We start from the raw sequence: 10,950 nt of genomic DNA, 5'->3' as shown, positions 1-10,950 counted from the left end.
AAGTTTGAAGTAAGAGGATATCCACAAAAACTGATTCAAGAGCAATTTGACATGGTAATTCAAGAGGATATGAACACACAGAAAGATAGAGAAGGGGAGCAAAATAGTATTATCTTTTTTACACAATATAATAGATTGAGCTATAAGAAAAATAAAATTGAAAAAAAAATATTGGCATATCTTGAAAGAGTGCAATCCCCATGTAGATGCATTTAAAATATTCCAATTGTAGCATATAAAAGAAATAAAAGCCTAAAAGATTAATTGGTTCATGTAGACATTGGAAGTAGTAAGAAAATTATGCAGAGAACAATTGGTAGAATCAAAACAGGTTGTTATCCATGTCTTAACTGTAGTCATTGTGGATCGATAAAAGGGGAATTTTGTATCACCCGATTGATGGCAGTAAATTTAAGAACAGAGAATATCTAACATGCAAATCCTCATTTGTTATTTACATTATCAAATGCCCATGTGGTTTAATTTATGTGGGCGAGACCTGTAGGGAGAGGATAACAGAACATAAGTCTAATATTAGAAGAAATGAATAAGAAGCACCTGTTTCCTCTCACTTCCTCTCCATGGGAAATACACCAGTCAGCTACAATTTCAGATTATTGAACATGTGGCTAAAACAATGAGGGGGGGGTAATAATAGGGAACATCTGCCAAAAGTAAGGGAAATGTTCTGGACATAAAAACTAGAAACACTCATTCCCAAGGGTTTAAACTGAGATTTCAATTGGACACTGTCTTATAGCTAGATATACCATGTATGCAATGTGCTCCTCTTTTTAATTGTATTTACAGGTTTTTATGTTATTTTATTTTTTATTGTTTATACTTATAAACAACCTATATCAATAAGTGGAATGAAAAGATGAATAAGGTGTTATACCAAATTTGGCCACAAGATGTCGATATGATATAGCTTGTGATTTTTATGCAACAGGTTAGTGTATAAAAGGCATCAACCTGTATGTAACCAAATATACATGACTAAAGGCTTATTGCAGACTTGAATGTTTTATGTTCAGTTTGGACCCAACAAATGGAAAAATAAGTTTTTTTTTAAAGAATTTGGAGGCTGGAGTCTGCGTCACTCAATAATTCTGGTGAGGAGTTGGCAAGTCTGTGACTCCGTGCCCCTGTTTGAGGTGTGCTGTTTTCAAACTTTGGATATATTAAACTGGTTGTAAAAGGATTAAGTGAGTAATTGCCTAGACTTAGAAGACACAATTGATTGATTATGACTCCAATACTGCAGACTTTACGTTTTGAGATTTTTAAGGCACAGAAGAAGATATGATTTGCTAGAAGGGGGAAAACATAGCTTTATCTATGACGTTTTCCTTTAAGTGATGGGGAGATATAAATGGGAAGATTCTTGGTAGTTAATTGATGAAATACAATAAAAGATAATAGATAGAATAATATATATATCAGTGTAAAAGTAATAATAACATGCTTATTAAGTTATACATATACAAACAATATATTTCTTAAAGGGACATAACATCTAAATGTTTCTTTCATGATTCACACAGAGGTGTAAATTTACCAAGCAGCGGATTCTGCCGGAAACTTAGGTTAATAAGCAGCGGTCGTAAGAACGCTGCTCCTTAACTCATCCGAAACCTCTGAAGGTGGCCGACAGCAATCATTTCGATCAGATACGATCGGGATGATTGCTAGTGGCCAATTGGCCGCGAATGTGCAGGGGGCAGCATTGCACAAGCATTTCAAAAGAAATGCTTGTGCAATGTTAAATGCTGACAGCGTATGCTGTTGGCATTTATCGATGTCGGGCGGACATGATTCGTCAGAGCGAATCATGTCCACCCGCCTCTTGATAATTCGGCCCCAGAGTGTACAATTTTAAACAACTTTCCAATTTACCACAAAGGATAACAATAGAAGAAAGCAAAATTAGATAATAGAAGGGAAATGTTGTTTAAAATTGCATTCTATATCTGAACTTTGATTGAAAAATTGTGGGCTTCATATCCCTTTAAATACATGTTTTTCTAGATCACATATGCATATTGTGTGATTAGATAAAAAAAAAATTCTATTGTTTATTTTCTCTTGTAAGATGTATCGAGTCCACAGATTCATCCTTACTTGTGGGATATTCTCCTCCCCTACAGGAAGTGGCAAAGAGAGCACCCACAGCAGAGCTGCCTATATAGCTCCCCCCTTAGCTCCACCCCCCAGTCATTCTCTTTGCCTACTCTAAGTAACTAGGAAGTGCAGAGCGAGTGTGGTGACAAAAATTTTAGTTTTTTATTTCTCAAGCAAAAGTTTGTTATTTTAAATGGTTCCGGTGTGTACTATTTACTCTTTGGCAGAAAAAGAGATGAAGATTTCTGCAAGGAGGATTATGATCTTAGCACTTTGTAACTAAGATCCACTGCTGTTCTCACAAAGGCTGAAGAGTACAGGAAAACTTCAGTTGGGGGAACGGTTTGCATGCTATGCTGCATATGAGGTATGTTCAGTCTATGTTTTTCTAGACAGACTGTGTTTATTCTAGAAAAGGCTGGCAATATCCCCATGGGGAAAGGGTAAGCTGTTTTCAGACACTTAGAATAGGAATTTCAGCTTACTTGAAGGGCTCTTTTGTTACTGGTGACACTGTTAGGAAAAACGTTTTTTGTTTGTTCAGTAAATGATGCAATTTTAACGTTTTTTGAAGGAACTAAAGGGGTCATTGTGGCTTGTGTTAGGGTTTTTTAACCCACATCGTTAATTAAGAGACACTCAGGTGTTTTTCTAATAGGCCTCAAAACATTGAGTGAGGTGGGAGGGGCCTATTTTCGCGCCTCAGTTGCACAGTTTCTTTCCCTTAAGAGTCATCCAACTGCTTTTCTAGAGGTTCCTGCTGTGTTTGAGGGCTGTAAAGGAGGTTTTGTCCCCACAAATCGTTGTGAAGGGCAGGTAGGCGCCACAGCAGAGCTGTGGCAAGGTGTTGAAAGTCTTTTTTATCTGGTTTTTCCATTAAGGGGTTAATTGTTTATTTGCATAGTTGTGCAAAGTTACTAAGGCTGTAAGATACTACTGTAAACATTTCGTTAAGGTTACTGCTTTTTTACACTGTTTTGCAGAACTTGTGCAGCTTTTTTTTTCTTAAAGGCACAGTACCGTTTTATTTCTAAGTGTTATTTACTTTGATTACAGTGTTTTCCAAGCTTGCTTGTTTCATTACTAGCCTGTTTAACATGTCTGATACCAAGGAAACTCCTTGTTCAATATGTTTGGAAGCCATTGTGGAACCCCCTCTTAGAATGTGTCCCGAATGTACAGATATGTCTATAAATTATAAAGAACATATATTAGCACTTAAAAATAGAGCAATAGATGATTCTCAGTCAGAAGTAAATGAGGGTTCGCCATCTAGTTCTCCCCAAGTGTCACAACCAGTAACGCCCGCACAAGTGACGCCAAGTACCTCTAGTGCGTCACATTCATTTACTTTACAAGACATGGCCACAGTTATGAATACAACCCTCACTGAGGTTTTATCCAAACTGCCTGGTTTACAAGGAAAGTGGGACAGCTCTGGGTTAAGGAAAAATGCTGAGCCGTCTCACGCTTTAGTAGCCGTTTCTGATATGCCCTCACAATGCTCTGAAGGGGTGAGGGATTTGTTATCTGAGGGAGAAATTTCTGATTCAGGAAAGACGCTTCCTCAGACAGATTCTGATATGACGGCCTTTAAATTTAAGCTTGAACACCTCCGCTTATTGCTTAGGGAGGTATTAGCAACTCTAGATGATTGTGACCCGATAGTGGTCCCAGAGAAATTGTGTAAAATGGATAGATACTTAGAGGTTCCTGTTTACACTGATGTTTTTCCAGTCCCTAAGAGGATTGTGAATATTATTGCTAAGGAGTGGGATAGACCAGGTATTCCGTTCACTCCCCCTCCTGTTTTTAAGAAAATATTTCCCATATCTGACACCATAAGGGACTCATGGCAGACAGTTCCTAAGGTGGAGGGAGCTATTTCTACTCTGTCTAAACGTACAACTAAACCTATCGAAGACAGTTGTGATTTCAAAGATCCTATGGATAAAAAATTAGAGGGTCTCTTGAAGAAAATTTTTGTTCATCAAGGTTTTTCTCTCCAACCTATTGCGTGTATTGTTCCTGTAACGACTGCAGCTGCTTTCTGGTTTGATGCTCTAGAGGAGGCTCTTCAAACGGAGACTCCATTAGAGGAGATTATGGACAGAATTAAGGCCCTTAAGTTGGCTAATTCTTTTATTGCAGATGCCGCATTTCAACTGGCTAAATTAGCGGCAAAGAATTCAGGTTTTGCCATTTTAGCACGCAGGGCGTTATGGCTTAAGTCCTGGTCTGCTGATGTGTCATCTAAATCTAAACTTTTGAACATTCCTTTCAAAGGTAAGACCCTATTCGGGTCTGAACTGAAGGAGATTATTTCAGACATCACTGGAGGGAAAGGTCATGCCCTCTCTCAGGATAGATCAAATAAGATGAGGGCCAAAAAAAATAATTTTCGTTCCTTTCGGAACTTTAAGAGTGGTCCCGCTTCAGCTTCCTCTGCTACAATGCAAGAGGGGAATTTTGCCCAATCCAAGTCAGTCTGGAGACCTAACCAGGCTTGGAACAAGGGTAAACAGGCCAAGAAGCCTGCAGCTGCCTCTAAGACAGCATGACGGGGTAGCCCCCGATCCGGGACCGGATCTAGTAGGGGGCAGACTCTCTCTCTTCGCTCAGGCTTGGGTGAGAGATGTTCAGGATCCCTGGGCTTTAGAAATTGTGTCCCAGGGATATCTTCTGGAATTCAAGGGCTCCCTTCCAAGGGAGAGATTTCACATTTCTCGATTGTCTGTAAACCAGACAAAGAGAGAGACGTTCTTACACTGTGTAGAAGACCTACATACCATGGGGGTGATTCGCCCAGTCCCGAAGGAGGAACAGGGGCTAGGGTTTTATTCAAACCTGTTTGTGGTTCCCAAGAAAGAGGGAACCTTCAGACCAATCTTGGATCTCAAAATTCTAAACAAGTTCCTCAAAGTTCCATCATTCAAGATGGAGACTATTCGGACTATTCTACCTCTGATCCAGGAGGGTCAATATATGACTACCATGGACTTAAAGGATGCATATCTACACATCCCTATTCACAGAGATCATCATCAATTCCTCAGATTCGCCTTTCTAAACAGGCATTACCAGTTTGTAGCCCTTCCTTTCGGGTTGGCCACGGCTCCCAGAATTTTCACAAAAGTGCTAGGGTCCCTTCTGGCGGTTCTACAACCATGGGGCATAGCAGTGGCGCCTTATCTAGATGACATCTTAATTCAGGCATCGACTTTCCAGCTAGCCAAGTCTCACACAGACATTGTGTTGGCTTTTCTGACATCTCACGGGTGCAAGGTGAACATAAAAAAGAGTTCTCTCTTCCCTCTTACAAGAGTTTCCTTCCTAGGGACTCTGATAGACTCAGTAGAAATGAGAATATTTCTGACGGAGGTCAGAAAGTTAAAACTCTTATCCACTTGCTGAGCTCTTCATTCCATTCCTCGGCCATCAGTGGCTCAGTGTATGGAGGTAATCAGACTCATGGTAGCGGCAATGGACATAGTTCCTTTTGCCCGTCTACACCTCAGACCACTGCAACTATGCATGCTCAAACAGTGGAATGGGGATTATGCAGACTTATCTCCTCAACTGCATCTGGACCAGGAGACCAGAGTTTCTCTTCTCTGGTGGTTGTCTCAGGACCACCTGTCTCAGGGAATGTGCTTCCGCAGGCCAGAGTGGCTCATTGTATCAACAGATGCCAGCCTGCTAGGCTGGGGTGCAGTCTGGAACTCCCTGAAAGCACAGGGCTTATGGTCTTGGGAGGAAGCTCTCCTCCCGATAAACATTTTAGAACTGAGAGCGATTTTCAATGCGCTTCAGGCGTGGCCTCAGCTTGCTGCGGCCAAATTCATCAGGTTTCAGTCGGACAACATCACGACTGTAGCTTATATCAATCATCAGGGAGGAACAAGGAGTTCTCTAGCGATGATGGAGGTAGCCAAAATAATCCGGTGGGCAGAGGATCACTCTTGCCATCTATCAGCAATCCACATCTCAGGAGTAGAGAACTGGGAGGCGGATTTTCTAAGTCGTCAGACTCTTCATCCGGGGGAGTGGGAACTCCATCCGGAGGTATTCGCCCAGCTGATTCAGCTATCGGGCACACCAGAATTGGATCTGATGGCGTCTCGTCAGAATGCCAAACTTCCTTGTTACAGGTCCAGGTCCCGGGATTCCAAGGCAGTACTGATAGATGCTCTAGCAATGCCTTGGTCCTTCAATCTGGCTTATATATTTCCACCGTTTTCTCTCCTCCCACGTCTGGTTGCCAGAATCAAGCAGGAGAGAGCTTCGGTAATTCTGATAGCTCCTGCATGGCCACGCAGGACTTGGTATGCAGACCTAGTGGTCATGTCCTCGGTTCCACAGTGGACTCTGCCAATGAGGTGGGACCTTCTAATTCAAGGCCCGTTCACGCATCCAAATCTAATTTCTCTGAGTCTGACTGCTTGGAGATTGAACGCATGATTTTATCAAAGCGTGGTTTCTCTGAATCGGTCATTGATACCCTGATTCAGGCTAGAAAGCCTGTCACCAGGAAGATTTATCATAAGATTTGGCACAAATATCTTTATTGCTGTGAATCCAAAGGTTACTCATGGAGTAAGATTAGGATTCCTAGAATATTGTCTTTTCTCCAAGAGGGTTTGGAGAAGGGATTATCTGCTAGTTCTCTTAAGGGTCAAATATCTGATTTGTCTATTCTACTTCACAAACGTCTGGCAGATGTCCCAGATGTTAAAGCATTTAGTCAGGCTTAGGTCAGAATCAAGCCTGTATTTAAACCTGTTGCTCCGCCATGGAGCCTTAACTTAGTTCTTAACGTTCTTCAAGGTGTTCCATTTGAACCTATGCATTCCATAGATATTAAGCTTCTATCTTGGAAAGTTTTGTTTTTAGTAGCTATCTCTTCGGCTCAAAGAGTTTCTGAGCTATCTGCTTTACAATGTGATTCCCCTTACCTTGTTTTCCAAAGAGATAAGGTGGTTTTACGTACCAAACCTGGGTTTCTTCCTAAGGTTGTTTATAATAAGAATATCAATCAAGAGATTGTGGTTCCTTCTTTGTGTCCCAATCCTTCATCTAAGAAGGAACGTCTGTTACACAATCTTGATGTGGTTCGTGCTTTAAAATTCTACTTACAAGCAACTAAAGATTTCCGTCAAACATCTTATTTGTTTGTTGTTTATTCTGGTAAATGGAGAGGTCAAAGGGCTACGGCTACCTCTCTTTCCTTTTGGCTGAAAAGCATAATCCGTTTGGCCTATGAGACTGCTGGACGGCAACCTCCTGAAAGGATTACTGCTCATTCTACTAGAGCTGTGGCTTCCACATGGGCTTTTAAAAATGAGGCTTCTGTTGAACAGATTTGTAAGGCGGCGACTTGGTCTTCGCTTCATACTTTTTCCAAATTTTACAAATTCAATACTTTTGCTTCTTCTGAGGCTATTTTTGGGAGAAAGGTTCTACAAGCGGTGGTGCCTTCCATTTAAGGTCCCTGTCTTGTCCCTCCCTTCATCCGTGTCCTAAAGCTTTGTTATTGGTATCCCACAAGTAAGGATGAATCTGTGGACTCGATACATCTTACAAGAGAAAATATAATTTATGCTTACCTGATAAATTTATTTCTCTTGTGATGTATCGAGTCCACGGCCCGCCCTGTCCACAGGCATATATATTTTTATTTTTAAACTTTCAGTCACCACTGCACCCTATGGTTTCTCCTTTTTCTTCCTAGCCTTCGGTCGAATGACTGGGGGGTGGAGCTACGGGGGGGAGCTATATAGGCAGCTCTGCTGTGGGTGCTCTCTTTGCCACTTCCTGTAGGGGAGGAGAATATCCCACAAGTAAGGATGAATCCGTGGACTCGATACATCACAAGAGAAATAAATTTATCAGGTAAGCATAATTTTTTTATTTTTATTTTATTATTATTTTCATAAAAATATAGGGAAAAAAACATTAAAAAACCCATATGATAACACAAAAATCAATTAGAGTACATAGTAATAATTTCACTTGTCTTTTACAATAGCAAAAACAATACCTAAAATGTAAATATCAAGATTAAATTAATATAGCAAATCAGCTACTAAACATACTGATCTAAAGAATGATAGGGAGGCAACACCTGAGATACTAAACTTCTGATATAATTCTTCATAGCTCCCAAACTTTTAGCAATTAAAACTTAAATGTAATACATTACAAACCTCTAATTGGGTGACTTATTATCAAATGTAAAAGACCAGTCTATAAACACTAAGCAGCACATTCATGTAAATGTCATGGAGGAGATCAGATGGGGCAAGGGAGGAGAAAAATATTACTAGGTATTAATTGTAAAGTAATATAAAAGCACTTAAGTTCCTAAGCCCCAGATCCAATGTATCAATAGTATCATCTAGTTCCAAACAAGGGTTCAAACAGTCCCAGTAAGCTTTCATTCTCTCTTAAACTACATAAACCCCATTCTCCTTTATTGCAATACTAGGCGATAAGCCTGCCCAGAGGGCAGACTATGTTTAAAAAATACAAACCCCCAAGCTAAAGTTACAAAAAATAAAAAAGTAAAATTACAGAAAAAAATAAACAAAGCTACCAAAATAAAAAATTTAAACCTAAACTAATACCCCTATAAAAATAAAAAATCTCCCCCAAAATAAAAACACCGCCTAATCTAAAACTGAACTACCAATAGCCCTTAAAAGGGCCTTTTGTAGGGAATTGCCCTAAGTTAAACAGCTCTTTTACTTCTAAAAATACTAAGTCCCCCTAACAATAAAAACCACCCACCCACCAAACCCCCCAAAATAAAAAAACCTAACACTAAAAAAAAAACTAAACTACCCATTGCCCCTAAAGGGGCATTTGTATGGGCATTGCCCTTAAAAGAGCATTCAGCTTTTTTACTGCCCTTAAAAGGGCAATCAGCTCTTTTTCAAGGCCAAAAAAACCCTAATCTAAAAAATTAAACACCCCAAAAATTAAAATAAAAAAGCCTAAACCTAAGCCCCAAATAGGTACTCATTGTTCCTGAAGTCCGGCGGCGAAGGTCTTCTTCCAGATGGATCCATTATCTTCTATCTTCATCTGGAATGAAGGCGGCACAGAGCGGAGGTGCGGAGCTGTGTTCCCGATGCCTGTATCCTCAGTGGCGGTCCTCAGCGGTGGTCCTCAATGGTGGCAGTCCTCGGTGGCATGGAGGCTCCTCTTCATCCGATGTCCGTCTGACTGAGGATTGAATGGAAGATACCGCAATCAATTTGGGGTACCTTGCATTCCTATTGACTGAAATTTTGAAATCAGTCAATAGGAGTAGAGCTACTGAAATCCTATTGACTGTTCAAATCAGCCAATAAGATTTCTGTAGCTCTCATCCTATTTGCTGATTTTAAAATTTCAGCCAATAGGAATGCAAGGTACCCCAATAAATATGGGGTACCTTGCATTCAATCTTCAGTGTGCGACGGATGATCGCATGAAGAGGAGCCTCCACGCCGCTGAGGACCGCCGCCGTTCAGGACCGCTGCTGAGGATCCAGGCATTGGGAACACAGCTCCGCTCCGCGCCGCCTTCACTCTGGATGAAGATAGAAGATGATGAATCCGCCTGGAAGAACACCTCCGCCAGATTTCAGGAACAGAGACTACCTATTTGGGGCTTAGGTTTAGACTTTTTTATTTTAATTTTTGGGGTAGTTTTTTTTAGATATGGGTTTTTTTGGGCTTGAAAAAGAGCTGTTTGCCCTTTTAAGGACAATGCCCATACAAATGGGTAGTTTAGTTTTTTTAGTGTTAGGTTTTTTTATTTTGGGGGGTTAGGTGGGTGGGGATTTTTTTTTTTATATTTTCTATTCATTTTTCAAAATGATACAATATACTTAGAAAGCATAGATACGTCACATCCTTGTATGACCAAGACAATATAGATACAGCTGCTTAACATTCTTCAGCCAATATAATAAAGTCATGCAAAAAAGATATATATCCCAATGTCAAAAGACAGAGAGAAAAAGAAAACAAAAGATAATGATCAAATAATCATCTGTCAAATACATTCTTATTCTCTATGCTTAAATAATTGAAATCATGAAAGAAGCCAAAAAAAAGAGAAGAAAAGAAAAGAAAGTGGCAGAGGAACGGAAAGAAGGCCAGGAGGGAAGAACGAGGGAAAAGGGCAAAAAGCTATCCGGAGGATAAGACCCCACTAGACCACTTAACTTACATTTCTTAGAAATTCTATAACTAGTTATCATCTCTGCTTTTCTAAGAGGATATTTAATTTGAGATTGGACATTTGGAGGAAGGAGTTGAATTATTTTAGACCATTTGTCAAGGAAGACTTTTAATTTTTTCAGAGAGTACAAAGTCGTGTTGTATTGTTCAACAATTATTTGATGTCATCCCACTAGTGAATTCAGATATACTAGGTGCGTTGCATGATTTCCATTTTGAAAGTATCAAACTACGTCCTAGCAGTATTGCCGTATTAATAAGGTTTCTATTGAGCTGAGTATCTACATAATCACACAGAAAAATAATGTGTGAGGCGCACAGTTCAAATTTAGTACTAATTACTTTATTTAGTCAGTTGTTGTTTTTTTTCCAGAATTGTAGGATCTTGGGACAAGATCAGAAACAATGGAATAAATCAGCTCTTAAGGCTCTACACCTATAACATCCCCTACTGTAATCTTTATACCATTTCGCTAGATTAGCAGGTGTTATATAAATTTGATTCAAAAATTTGAAATGGCACTCCTTCCATGATGTTAAATGTGTTACCTGTTTAATTCGCTTAAAGCTGGCCACTATCTCATCTCTTGATATG

Source organism: Bombina bombina, chromosome 6 (genome assembly GCF_027579735.1).
Source record: "Bombina bombina isolate aBomBom1 chromosome 6, aBomBom1.pri, whole genome shotgun sequence".
NCBI lineage: Eukaryota > Metazoa > Chordata > Amphibia > Anura > Bombinatoridae > Bombina > Bombina bombina.
The sequence above is the reverse complement of the archived record's forward strand: the minus strand, read 5'-3'. Positions refer to the sequence as shown.